At 43.2% G+C, this 12,711-nt stretch overlaps 1 protein-coding gene across 2 annotated transcripts in view; it reads right to left on the bottom strand.

Annotated features, from left to right (window-relative positions):
* sgk1 (serum/glucocorticoid regulated kinase 1) overlaps positions 1–12,711 on the bottom strand; it is a 93,013-nt gene that overhangs the window by 38,492 nt on the left and 41,810 nt on the right. The window contains exon 1 of one of the 2 annotated variants that reach the window (XM_055635968.1): positions 2,715–2,780. The exons of the other annotated variant lie outside the window; for it this stretch is intronic. The gene's annotated coding sequence lies outside the window, so the exon portion shown is untranslated. Of the gene's footprint in view, positions 1–2,714; positions 2,781–12,711 lie in introns of those variants that run through there. 2 annotated transcript variants of the gene reach the window in all.

Below are 12,711 nucleotides of genomic sequence, written 5' to 3'. Positions count from 1 at the left end.
TGGGGTTAGGAGGGAGAGAAAGATAGGCCACGATTGAATGGCAGTGTAGACTTGATGGGCCAAATGGCCTAATTCTATTCCTGTTCTGTATGACCTTATGATAAAGAGCCAACTCCCTACCTGTGCTGTACACAAATGCAGTGGCGGACTGGGTCTAAACATATTGGTTGCCAGGAGACAAGGAGGGCCCAATTCATCAGGGGCCCACTTGCCATCGGGCAAGCTGACACCCTGGCCAGCCCGCCACTGCACTGATGCTCTGATGCTAAATGTTTCAGCATTAAGGTCATGTCATCTACCCATATTTGTTTCTGTCTGTGTCTCTTTCTCTGTGTCCTTGTGAATGTCTGTCACTCTCTCTCTCTGCCTCACTCTCTCTCTCTGCCTCACTCTCTCTCTCTCTGCCTCACTCTCTCTCTCTCTGCCTCACTCACAAACACACGGCCACCTTTATGATATAACTTAGTTGGAGGGATGCAATTAGGAATTAAATACTCAAGTATATCAAAATGTCTGGGGGGGGGTGGGGGGGAGGGAGTGCAGATGCTGGTTTAAGCCAAAGGCACACAAACTGCTGGAGTAACTCAGTTGGTCAGGCAGCATCTCTGGAGGTGACGTTTTGGGTCGAGACCCTTCTTCAGACTCATGTTTTGGGTAGAGCTGAAACGTCACCTATTCCTTTTCTCCAGAGATGCAGCCTGTCCCGCTGAGTTACTCCGACATTCTGTGCCCGTCTCAAATGGATCAAGCTATCTTGCATTTCCACTACAAGCATTTAGGTGAAAAAAATAAGAAATACATTGATAACAGAAAATGATGCTTTGGTGATTGCAGGGTTTGTTGGAGAATTTATCAATTATGGGCTAAAATCTGGAAGGTGTCATTATAAGTCTCAAGTGAGAACATTTATAGGTTCTATTTCACCAACTAAAGTAGTCTATTTAAAGAGATTCTTCTTTTAAACTACTTCTAAATAAAACAGAAAACAAGATTGTTTTAAGGTGGTGCTATGGTTTCAGTAAGCTGACATTTCATTCATGCACAATACCATAGGAACCTTTAGACGCTGTTCAAAATAAAACATTTCTAATTAATAACAAATTGCCTGAATGTTCTCCACTAAAGCCGAGACAATGCTTAAATGTACAGACTGTTTCCCCACAAGGTACATTGAGACACAACTGCCTCTACCTGTCACTTGGCAGGGTAGGATTGGTACTGGACATGCCACTCGTCAGTATGGGAGAACAACATTTTGTGCCTTAGTCTGTTTATGGGGCCAAGCAATACTATGGACCTGGCTAATATCTATGTGCATGAATATAGATTTATATTAAGGGATAATCAATGATTGAATAGCTGCAATTTACTCTCTCCAGCCCTGCTTTCTTTGTTCTACGGTACTTCTTTTCCATAATCAAGGCAGGAAAATGTTGGAACACTAAAATCAGTTACCTTTAGTTTAGTTTAGTGTAGAGATGCAGCGTGGAAACAGGCCATTCGGCCCACCGAGTCCGCACCGACCAGTGATCCCGCACATTAACAATATCCTACCTACACACACCATGGACAATTTTACATTTACACCAAGCCAATCAACCTACAAACCTGTTATGTCTTTGGAGCGTGGGAGGAAACCGAAGAAACCAAAACTCCGCACAGTCAAGCACCCGTAGTCAGGATTGAACCCGGGTCTCTAGCGCTGTAGGGCAGTGGCTCTACCGCTGCACCACCGTGCCCCCCCCCCCCCCGTTGCAGCTTTCTCTCATTTTCCACTTTTATTTACATTGGTTACGTTCGGTTTTCTCTAGTTATGTAAAACCTGTAAATCATGGATGAACCATGAGAATTCATGCAATGACCTCTTACCAATATGTTATGAATTGCAAAGTCCTTCCACTTCTGTATAACTAAGTTTAGTTTGAGGGAATGAAGGCCAAGTCTGGATGGAATCAGTCATATGGACCCAGCATTTACAAAGTAAGGTTTAATGCAATGAATACAGATTATGTATTCTGTATTCCCTATTATGTGGGAGAGTCTAGAACTAGAGGTCATAGCCTCAGAATTAAAGGACATTCTTTTTGGAAGGAGATGAGGAGGAATTTCTTTAGTCAGCGGGTGATGAATCTGTGGAATTATTTGCTACGGAAGGCTGTAGAGGCCAAGTCAGCGGATATGTTTAAGGCAGAGATTAGATAGATTCTTGATTAGTACAGTTATCAGAGGTTATGGGGAGAAGACAGGAGAATGGGTTAGGAGGGAGAGATAGATCAGCCATGACTGAAAGACGGAGTAGACTTCATGGGCCGAAAGGCCTAATTCTATTCCTTTTCCCTATGACCTTATGACATTTTAAATCTATGCTGAACTCCAGAAATTTAAATGCAATGTTTTAAGATAGAACTTTGACAAACAGGAAAATCATGCGTGGAATGCCACTGGTTTCAAACCTCTGCAAGCATGTCATCCTGCTGAGTTGCTTAGCTGTTGCGGGTGGTGGGATCTACACATCACTACGGTGGTGCATGTGTTGTGTCATGGAAACTGGGATGGAATGGAAAACTGACAACAGCTGTTACGGCAGAATGTACCAGTTGATAGTCACGGCCTACACGAGTCGTACCAATGTCCCATAAATTCCAATTATCCACTAGACTCCGTATTTAAGTTAAACAAATGCTGATTTATTTTGTAAGATGTCCAAAACTTACATGCACGGCCAGGAATGTTTAATCACAGTAAAACGCAATCCGACACCGTCCGACACTGTCCGACAGGGTACGACACCGTCCGACACCGTCCCGCACGATACAACACGGTAAGAAAACCGTTTGACTCCACTGGTTATTTAGTGTGCTTCTTACTCCGTCTCTGAGGCACTATTACGTTTCTTCAGCACTAAAGCACTAAAGCCAGGTGAGCAGCAGCCCCTCTACAGCACGTACTAACATATTTATCAAACCTGATAAACCTGATAAACCAGTCTGTTCTTGACGCAACATGAAACAAACACAGTATTTAAACATTATCTCACTATGCTTATTCTGCTTGTTAGAATAAAAGGAATTACAATATAATTCCTGCCACTTACAACAGCTGCTCTTGCTTGCTTTGACTTCCAAACGTTTAGAATGACAAAGTCTTCGTTGCGACAGTGGACCTCCCAGCACAATAGGGAAATGAAGAATCGGAGGTGAAACATTATCCTTTTTGTCCAGAAGTAAGGGAACACACAAGATTGGCCATGTGGCAACCCGGTCTTCTGTTGTTACGCTGTCTATTGTCGACATCTGGCGCACAAACAGAAACCAGGAGCATCCACAGTGTAATAAGCTTCCCATGTCTCTATGGATCATTAAAGTTTGTAAAGCAGCCCAGGTGTGTGGCCGATGTCTGCCTCCATTTTACCAATGGATCTTGCTGTGTTATGTGGCCACATGTCACTCCCAATCTACTTGACATTGAAATTGTGATGTTGTTCCCTTTCCTTTAATAGCTCACCAACAGGAGAAGGCCAATGCATGGTATTTGAGGCAGGATTATTCCAGCTTTTATATACCACAAAGATTTAAATTTAACACGTCCTCACCTGATGCCCAATGACGCACACTGTCAACATGTTTCACCCTCTGCTTTCTCACTAATGCCTTGGCCACATTCAACCTCTCTCATTTCTTTATCTGCAGCCCCCATTCTCACTGTTATTTCTACTACTCTTTTCAAGTTCAGAATAGCCTCTGTCAGAAGCTCCTGTTATAGGATATTTAAATTGAGGCAAAGTGCAATCTATTTTGTTACTTGCCTTCTGGAAGTACTCCAGAATTATAGTTCTCTGACTTCCCTCAGAATGTAAAAGGGAAGCTATTTTCCTCATTTTAAACCCTCCTGACTTATGATGCAACTTAAAAAATTCAGAAATGGGGAATATTTGCTGGGCTGAGCTGATTTCTTTACAGATCAGCAAAATTGCATTAGCAGGTTTTACTTGATGTCTTTATCAAAACTAGCACTGGTTTCAAGGTCCACTGGAAAGATAAAATGATCTTTGGTTTTAATTGCAACTAGGCATTATAACTGTCCAGACACAACCTGCTGCCAGAACATTCCTTCTGCAGTCCATAAAATGTCCACGTTGCTTAATTGTTGTGTCTTTATCACTTTAACAAAATAATCTGCCTTTATTGTACAGAAAATCATATGAAAATCCTGCTCCAGTGTAATCTCTGCTTAAAGCTGAAATGATGAAAGAAACTCTTTGGACACAAAATGCTGTCGACCAAAAACGTCACCCATTCCTTCTCTCTAGTGATGCTACATGCCCGCTGAGTTACTCCAGCATTTTGTGTCTATCTTCAGTTTAAACCAGCAACTGCAGTTCCTTCCTACACGAAGAAACTCTTTATCTGTGAGAGCCTGAACTTGCACTTAGTGTCAAACCAAAGGAAACATTTTGTTTTGTTATTCATTGTGATTTTATATTGGTAACAATATAGAGCATCATGAGGAAAGGAGAGAGATGAGCATCCAGTCAGATGATGGAGGTTACACTCAGGGTAGGGGAATCAAAAACCTGAGGACATAAGTTTAAGGTGAGGGGGACAAGATTCAATATGAACATGAGGGGCAATTTGTTCACTCAGAGGGTATATGAAATGAGTTGTCAGAGGAGGTAGATGAGGCAGGTACAATAAACAGCATTTCAAAGATACAGACAGGTACATGGATAAGAAAGATTTAGAGGGATATACGACCAAACGCAGGTAAATGAGACTCGCTTAGATTAGTCAGCATGCAAGAGTTGGACTGAAGGGCCTGTTTCCATGCAGAATGACTACATGATTTTTTAATTTTTTTTAAATTTCAAAATAGACTTTATTCAATTGATAAATATATACAATTCATGAACCATTTGAACAAAAAATTCATCCGACATTTTCGGAGACTATACAAATTTTTTCCGTACAATATTTTTACATTTGTCAAATTCCACCTAACCTGTCCCCCACCCGTGCCACTCTGTGGCCCCTGTCCAAGTAATGAATATATACAATGTGTGCACAGTTCGAAAATTCCATCCAACATTTTTGTAGGCTATAGAGATTGTTCAATACAGTTTATGTCTTTTAAATTCCACAAAAATGTCCCCCACCTGTGCCACTCATGTGGGCCCCTGGTGTAGGATACCTTCCCTTAATTTAATTTGAGGGACATCTCCACCATACCGTACCATGCCCCCCCCATGTCCAGCAGCGGAAGGATCCTAGACTGTGGCCCTCCGCCAGCGAGCCTTGGCTGCACCAAGCTTCAGCGAGTCCCTTAGCACGTACTCCTGCAGTCTGCAATGGGCCAGTCGGCAACATTCCCTGACGGACATCTCACTCTGCTGGGTGGTGAGCAATGCTCGGGCAGACCAAAGAGCGTCTTTGACCGAGTTAATGACCCTCCAGCAGCACTCGATGTCAGCCTCTGAATGTGTCCCTGGGAACAGTCCGTAAATCACAGAGTCCTCTGTGACGGAGCTGTTCGGGATAAATCGTTCCAGGGACCCTTGCATACTTCTCCAGACTCTTTTTGCAAATCCACACTCTGCAAAGAGGTGGACAACCGTCTCCTCTCCATAGCAGCCGTCCCGAGGGCAGCGTGCGCTGGCATGTACAAGTCGGCAGACAACGGGGGTAAAAGTGTGCCCAACGTCGCCCTCATCCTGATGGCCACCTTTGTGTGTGGCTGCATCAGGCGGAGTGTAGAGCCAAGGCACGTGGGCACCAAGTGTCACTACCTGCTGAGGTTCTACCTGTCCCCGGTGTTGCGAAGGATGGGCTTGGCGCAGATGCCACGCAATGTGCCAGTCAGCTGCACATTGCCGCCCCATCTGTCGTCTGTGGAAAGGTTCTTCCGGACCAACATCTTTGACCACAAGTCCATCGGGCAGTGGTCAGCACGGAATGTCCTGCAGGCACTGCAGGGAAAGGACTCGATGGATCCGGTGGCGTGGTTCCCAGAGCAGACTGCCCAGCTTGTCTGGCAAAATGCCTCATCGCCAGAACTGGCCAACAAGCACCAAGACCTGGCTTGGCTGGCGGTGAGGGGAGCCCTCCCAGTTAGAATGACTATATGATGTTTTGCGTACTTGATCACCACTTTGCACTGCATTACACTATTAGTACAGCCCAGCAGAGATTCACACCACATCCCTCACTTTAGGAACATATCAAGCACAAGCACGGATGCCAAAAACAGTACCTTTCTCAATTATGTGGGGAAAAAACACAGGCAGGCTGGATCATTAGCATTAATGGTTATGCATCAAGTGTCTATGGAACTGTTGTGCTACAATGTTGAGAACCATATTCTGCACTGTATCTTCCCCTTTGCTCAACCGATTGGACTGGAGTTTGAATTGGTTGTATTTATGTGTAGTATAATCTGATTTGATTGGATGGCATGCATTCAAGGTTTCTGCCATCACACTGGGCAGTCACAGTGAGGAGCTAATTTTAGTGAAGCCCACCTTATCAGTTGGAAGGCAGGTTACGGTGGAGTGTCAAACCAGCCTGACTGTAGTGTCACACTTGATTCCAGTAATCCACTGAAGGCTGAGGTATGTAAGAACAGCTCACAGCGATTCTATTGCTGTGTCATATAACATGTAGTTTAGAAATTGTATCGCAGCAAGATGTTAACCAACAAATTCTTGATCTGCTCAAGTTACAAACTAAACTACACATGCTTTTCAAGAACCCCTGGCAGACATGAAAGGTCAGAGGCAAAGGTCAGTAATGCGTTAACACACAAGTTGTCACTAATCTCAGTTACACAACACTTAGAGGTGAACATATTCCAACCTCTAGCGTTAGCAGAACCAGCACATTACAAAGACACTACCTCTCAAGATAATAAACTCAAGGTCGGCATGGTGGCGTAGCGGTAGAGTTGCTGCCTACAGCGCTAGCGACCTGGGTTCGATCCTGGCTACGGGTGCTGTCTGTATGGAGTTTGTACGTTCTCCCCGTGATTGCATGGGTTTTATCCGAGAACTTTGGTTTCCTTCTACACTCCAAAGACATAGAGATTTGTAGGTTCATTGGTATAAATGTAAATATTGTCCGTTGTGTGCCTAGATGAGTGCTAATATGGGATCACTGGTCGGTGTGGACTCGGTAGGCCGAAAGTCCTATTTCCACATTGTATCTCTAAACTAAAACTAAACTAAAAGTAGTGTGTATGAAGGAACTCCAATTGCTAGTTTACACCGAAGGTAGACACAAAACTCAGTAATGCCCCTGTCTCACTTAGGAAACCTGAACGGAAACCTCTGGAGACTTTGCGCCCCACGCAAGGTTTCCGTGCGGTTCCCGGAGGTTTTTGTCAGTCTCCTTACCTGCTTCCACTACCTGCAACCTCCGGCAACCACCTGCAACCTCCGGGAACCTTGGGTGGGGCGCAAAGTCTCCAGAGGTTTTTCGTTCAGATTTCCTAAGTGGGACAGGGGCATAAGACAGCATCTCTGGGGAATGTCTGAAGAAGGCGTCTCTACCCGAAATGTCACCTTGTGCTTTTCTCCAGAAATGCTGCCTGACTCACTGAGTTGCTCCAGCATTTTATGTCTATCTTCAAGCTCAAGTGTATGTGCTGGAATTCAGGTCATGTATCGGTAAAGTGAAGCTTTAAACTGGAACTAAGGAATATTGCTCTGATAAAGGGAAGGGAAGACCATCTGGTCTAGCAGTCAAGTATTGGCCTGCATGAGAAATCATGAAATGACTTTTTGAACTCAGCTTTCGTAATGTGAACAAAACCACAATACTGGAGGCATAAATTTTACAACACAAACTATGTTTGGAAGATTCTTGCCAAAATAATATTTTTCTTGAAAGAGGAGAATTTGAAAACCAAGCTTTGATATAATAAAATATATTTTTTGGCAAAGATTTACAATCAGCAACATGCAGAGTAACAACAACAAAAAACATCATTGCAGAATAGTAAAGATGAAATAGGCAGCAAATTGTTGAACTGAAATCCTCTGTATAGCCAAAATCCAAAATATGCTTGGATAAGGAGTTTATTAATCTGCAATCATTTATATTGTACCGAGTTAGTTGCAAGCTGAACAAAGGGCTTCACTGTTCAAAAATGTATTTGGGAGGTTTGTCAACAGTACCTCACAAGCATATTTTCTTCAGAATAAAAGTCTATGTCCAGAATGAAACCATAGATGTGGTTTGCTTTCAATTGGATTCCGTGATGTTATTGCTTGCTCCTCTACTGGCAAGGACAATGTTTAAAGATGAAATATGCAGTATTTTTTTTTTAAATTCATTTTGGGGATGGATCATTTCATTAGCACGGGTGAAGATGGTTGCTAATATTTCATCCTTTTCAGCTTCCTCCTTGACTTGATGTTCCCTGCCCACTACCACCCTCCAATTTTAGATCATCTCTAATGCTCCTGTCCCATTTAGGAAACCTGAACGGAAACCTCTGGAGACTTTGCAAGGTTTCCGTGTGGTTCCCGGAGGTTTTTGTCAGTCTCTCCACCTGCTTCCACTACCTGCAACCTCCGGCAACCACCTGCAACCTCCGGGAACTGCACGAAAACCTTGGGTGGGGCGCAAAGTATCCAGAGGTTTCTGTTCAGGTTTCCTAAGTTAGACAGGGGCATAACAATCGTCCATTCCACTCCTCTTTCTCCCCCACACTTGCCCTCACCCTTTCTTCCCCTTCCCTGTGCCATGACTGGATTACCACCTATGACTACCCCTCCACCACATTCCTTCCTCTGGCTTCACAGTTCACAACTCTTTAACCCTTCTGTTTTAATGTCTGGCCTTTGCTCCAATTATCCATCTGCCTAACTCCCTTCGCCTACGCTCACCTTTCCTGTCACACCGTGCCCTGAATCTCCCAGCTTTCTTTCCTACCCCCACCCCCACCCCACACAATCAGTCTGAAGATGGATCTCGACCTGAAACCAGAGATGCTGTCTGACCTGCTGAGTTACTCCAGCGCTTAAGGCCTAATTCCGCTCCAACAATATATGCATTTTCAACCCACAACCTCCGATTCAGAAGGAAGGGCCCTATCGACTGAACAACATTTAACATAGCTCGTTATGTCGATTTCTTTCTTCTTGAGCAATTGCTTCTAATAAAATGAACATTAAAAAAAAAAAGACAAAGCGCGTTTTCCCCCTCCCCTGACTCTCAGTCTGAAGAAGGGTTTCGACCCAAAACGTCACCTATTCCTTTTCTCCAGAGATGCTGCCTGGCCAACGAGTAATACCAGTATTTGGTGTTTATCTTTGGTATAAACCAGCATCTGCGGTTCCTTCCTACACAATTGACAAAGCTATATGCTCCAAAGATCTTACTTATATACGTGTTAATTTAAATGGATCCTTTTTCACAGAGCTTTCATAACAGCCCAGTGTATTTAGCAAGCACTAATAGGGGTTATGGGAGAGGGTTTGAGGGTAAATATAGATCAGCCATGATTCAATGGTGGAATAGACTTGATGGGCCAAATGGCATAATTCCGCCTCCACAACAATATATGCATTTTCATTAGGCAGCATCTCTGTAGAAAAGGAAATGTGCCATTTCAGATCGGAGTCCTTTGGAAGACTGGCGGTCAGTCAGTTTGAAGGGGTTCCAACCTCAAAACATAATCTATTTCTTTTCTCCAGAGATGTTGCCTGACCCCACCGAATTACTCTTGCATATTGTGTCTTTCAGTATAAACCAGCATCTACAGATCCTTCCGTCACCAATTGTTTTCACCTTTGAGGCAACATTTATACAACTCATGATAAAATAAAGTCAGAATGGAAATAACTATATCACCTGAAATCCTACTTCAGTACAGCATGTCCTTCTTTCAATGATTTTGATCAATATCTTGTTACTATTTAAACATTGTAATACCACCAGTTTCAAGAACTATGGCAGCAGGATAAATTATAAGCAGCCCATAGTCAGAAAAGGGTCAGGGTGCCAACAGCATTGTGCGTTAGAAAAAGCAATCAATTCTTAACTTGAGTTTATAATTTATATTGAATAATTGTTTTAATTGACTCACTTAACATTCCTTCTTACCTTATGTTTCTTCCAAAACCATGTGCAATGCTTTGTTTGACATTACTTTCCCTGCCACAATATATATTCTGTTATATGTTGCCTGTTTTTAATTAACTCATGCACATTCCAGTAGGCTTAAACCATGACATGCAATTGGAAAAAAAAAATCAGCTAAATATGTTGAAGGTATGCAGTGGCACAGTGGTAGAGCTGCTGTCTCAGTGCCAGAGACCCAGGCTTAATCCTAAATTTGGCACTGTCTGCAGGGAGATTGCATGCCCTCCCTGTGACTACATGGGTTTTCCTCAAATGCACCAGTTCTCTCCCACATACCAAACGCAGGCAGGTTAATTGCCCATTGTATATTAATTACCCTTAGTGGGTGGTCATAGTTACAGAGTTATCAACAGGCCATTTGGCCCAACTTATCCATGCTGAATTAAGTGCCTTCCTGAGTTAGTTCCATTCACCTGCATTTGGCCCAATATCCATCTAAATCTTTCCTATCCATGTACCAAACCGAAAGTTGATTAAATGTCATAACTTTACCTGCCTCTACCGCTTCCTCTGGCAGCTCCTACCCACCATTTTCTACATGAAAAACTTGCTTCTCAAGCCCCATTTAAATCTTTCCCTTCTAACCTGCAACCAGTGTTCTCTAGTTTTTGATTTCCCTACCCTGGGAAGAAGACTGACCTCCTTCAATCCAGAGCAAAAGTCCTAGCCTATCCAGTGTCTCCTTCTAACTCAAGTCCTCCATTCATTGTGACTTCTTTGCGACTCTTTTCTGCACCTTCCCCAGCTTAATCACATCCTCACTATGCCAACCAGAATTATTTAATACCCAACAACCTTGGCTATGTTGGTTTTGGTTCTGTACTTAAATAAAATCTTGATGAATATCTGCAATACCTCTGACAATTAGCTCCTCTGTTCATCGTCAGTTTCAGGGCCGTGATTAGGTTTTGCGGCAGCTTCAATTTGGAACTGAGTATCAATGACTAGGTTAACAGTAAGTAGGGTCCATTGGAAGTAACATTTAGCTGCCCGTTGCCCTCCATTCCAATGGAGCCACTGAGCAGTTTAATGTAAATTTACTATTAATTGTGGCATTGCAGACAGAAGAACTACAGATAAAATCTTCAGGTATAAAAAAAAAAGAAGCAGAAGCAGGTAAGGGACATTTGACCACATGACTGCTCTGCCATATCAAAAAGGATGGCTGATCTTTAGTCTTGGTACCATTTTCTTTTACTGACCCTTTGTCCCTTGATATGCAGAAATCTTTATCTTCTGATTATAACCACAGTGGAGGAGGTCATTCAGACTATTGGGGAAATGTTATTTCCCAGGGAGCAATCCCAATGTCCCATTCCCCCTCCTTATCCTCAGTACTGCTACAACATATTTTTCTCTCACACATGCCCATTGACTTACCTTTTATTCCATAATCATACACCAAATGCTAGCTTACAGTGGCCAGTTTATGTCTGCATGTAGGAAGAACCTGGGTGAAGCCCATGGAACCATCTGCAGAAAATGACTTGTAGGCGCAACTGGAGATCAGGAAAAGACACAAAGTGCTGGAGTAACTCAGTGGGACAAGCAGCATCCCTGGAGAACATGGATAGGTGACATTTTGGGTCAGGACTCTTCTTCAGACTAATTGTAGTGGGAGGGAGGGATGGATGGGGGATGACCACGACCAATCTGAAGGACCAGCCCGACCCAAGATGTCATGTATCTATCTCTACAGAGATGCTGCTGAGTTACTCCAGCACTTAGTGTTTTTTTTTGTAAAGCAGCATCTGCAGTTCCTTGTTTCCACTGGAGATCAGGGTCAAGCTTGGGTTGCTGCAGCTGTACAGTACCAACACCCTCTCCTGCACCCTCTGCCCATCCCTCTTGCACCATCTCACCACCCTCAGTCCATTACAACTACCGCAGGCACCTGATAGTAAGCACCCATTTCCGGAGGTGACTGGCTGGCTGGTTCTCTGTTGCTTGACTGACTCCAGCTTACTGCAGCTGCCAGGGCTAGCATTTTTAAATAAGGCTGGAGTGTAAAAATGACCCAGTTCTTCCATTCGAGAGTTAGGCCGAGCTAAACCTATGTCACCCTTCACTACCCGTTAAAATAGGCAGCATCATTCAGCGATTTGACGAACACCTAGACTTTTTGTACCCTTAACACATGAACGATCAGTGTTAATGCAGTTCCAAAGATTTGCAGTAAACTTGCTCGATGTAACTCTCACAATTACACATTAAATTCACAGTTCTTGTGTTAATACTGTTTTTATTTGTTTTCCCTGCGGCGTTTCACTTTATTAAATATTCTTAACATTGCCTAGCTCCATTTGCTTATTTGTTTGCTCCTAAACTTCATCCCAGTCCATTAAACTCAGACTCGAACAGTACAGTATGTACAAGACTGGTGTTATTAGTCACTAAACTGATTCCAACCCAGATCTAAAATATTTTTATTATGCTGGAATTCAACACCACAGGTGAATATGTTGTTTTTTTATCATTCATTTCCACTGGTCTGAAGAATCCAGCCCCGCCATTAATCCCTTGGTTGGTTCCACAAGGAGTAACTTGGTTTCTAAACCATGTTTGGCTTTCA

The sequence above is a fragment of the Leucoraja erinacea genome, chromosome 5 (assembly GCF_028641065.1).
Source record: "Leucoraja erinacea ecotype New England chromosome 5, Leri_hhj_1, whole genome shotgun sequence".
In the NCBI taxonomy this organism is placed as follows: domain Eukaryota; kingdom Metazoa; phylum Chordata; class Chondrichthyes; order Rajiformes; family Rajidae; genus Leucoraja; species Leucoraja erinaceus.
The sequence above is the reverse complement of the archived record's forward strand: the minus strand, read 5'-3'. Positions and strand labels throughout refer to the sequence as shown.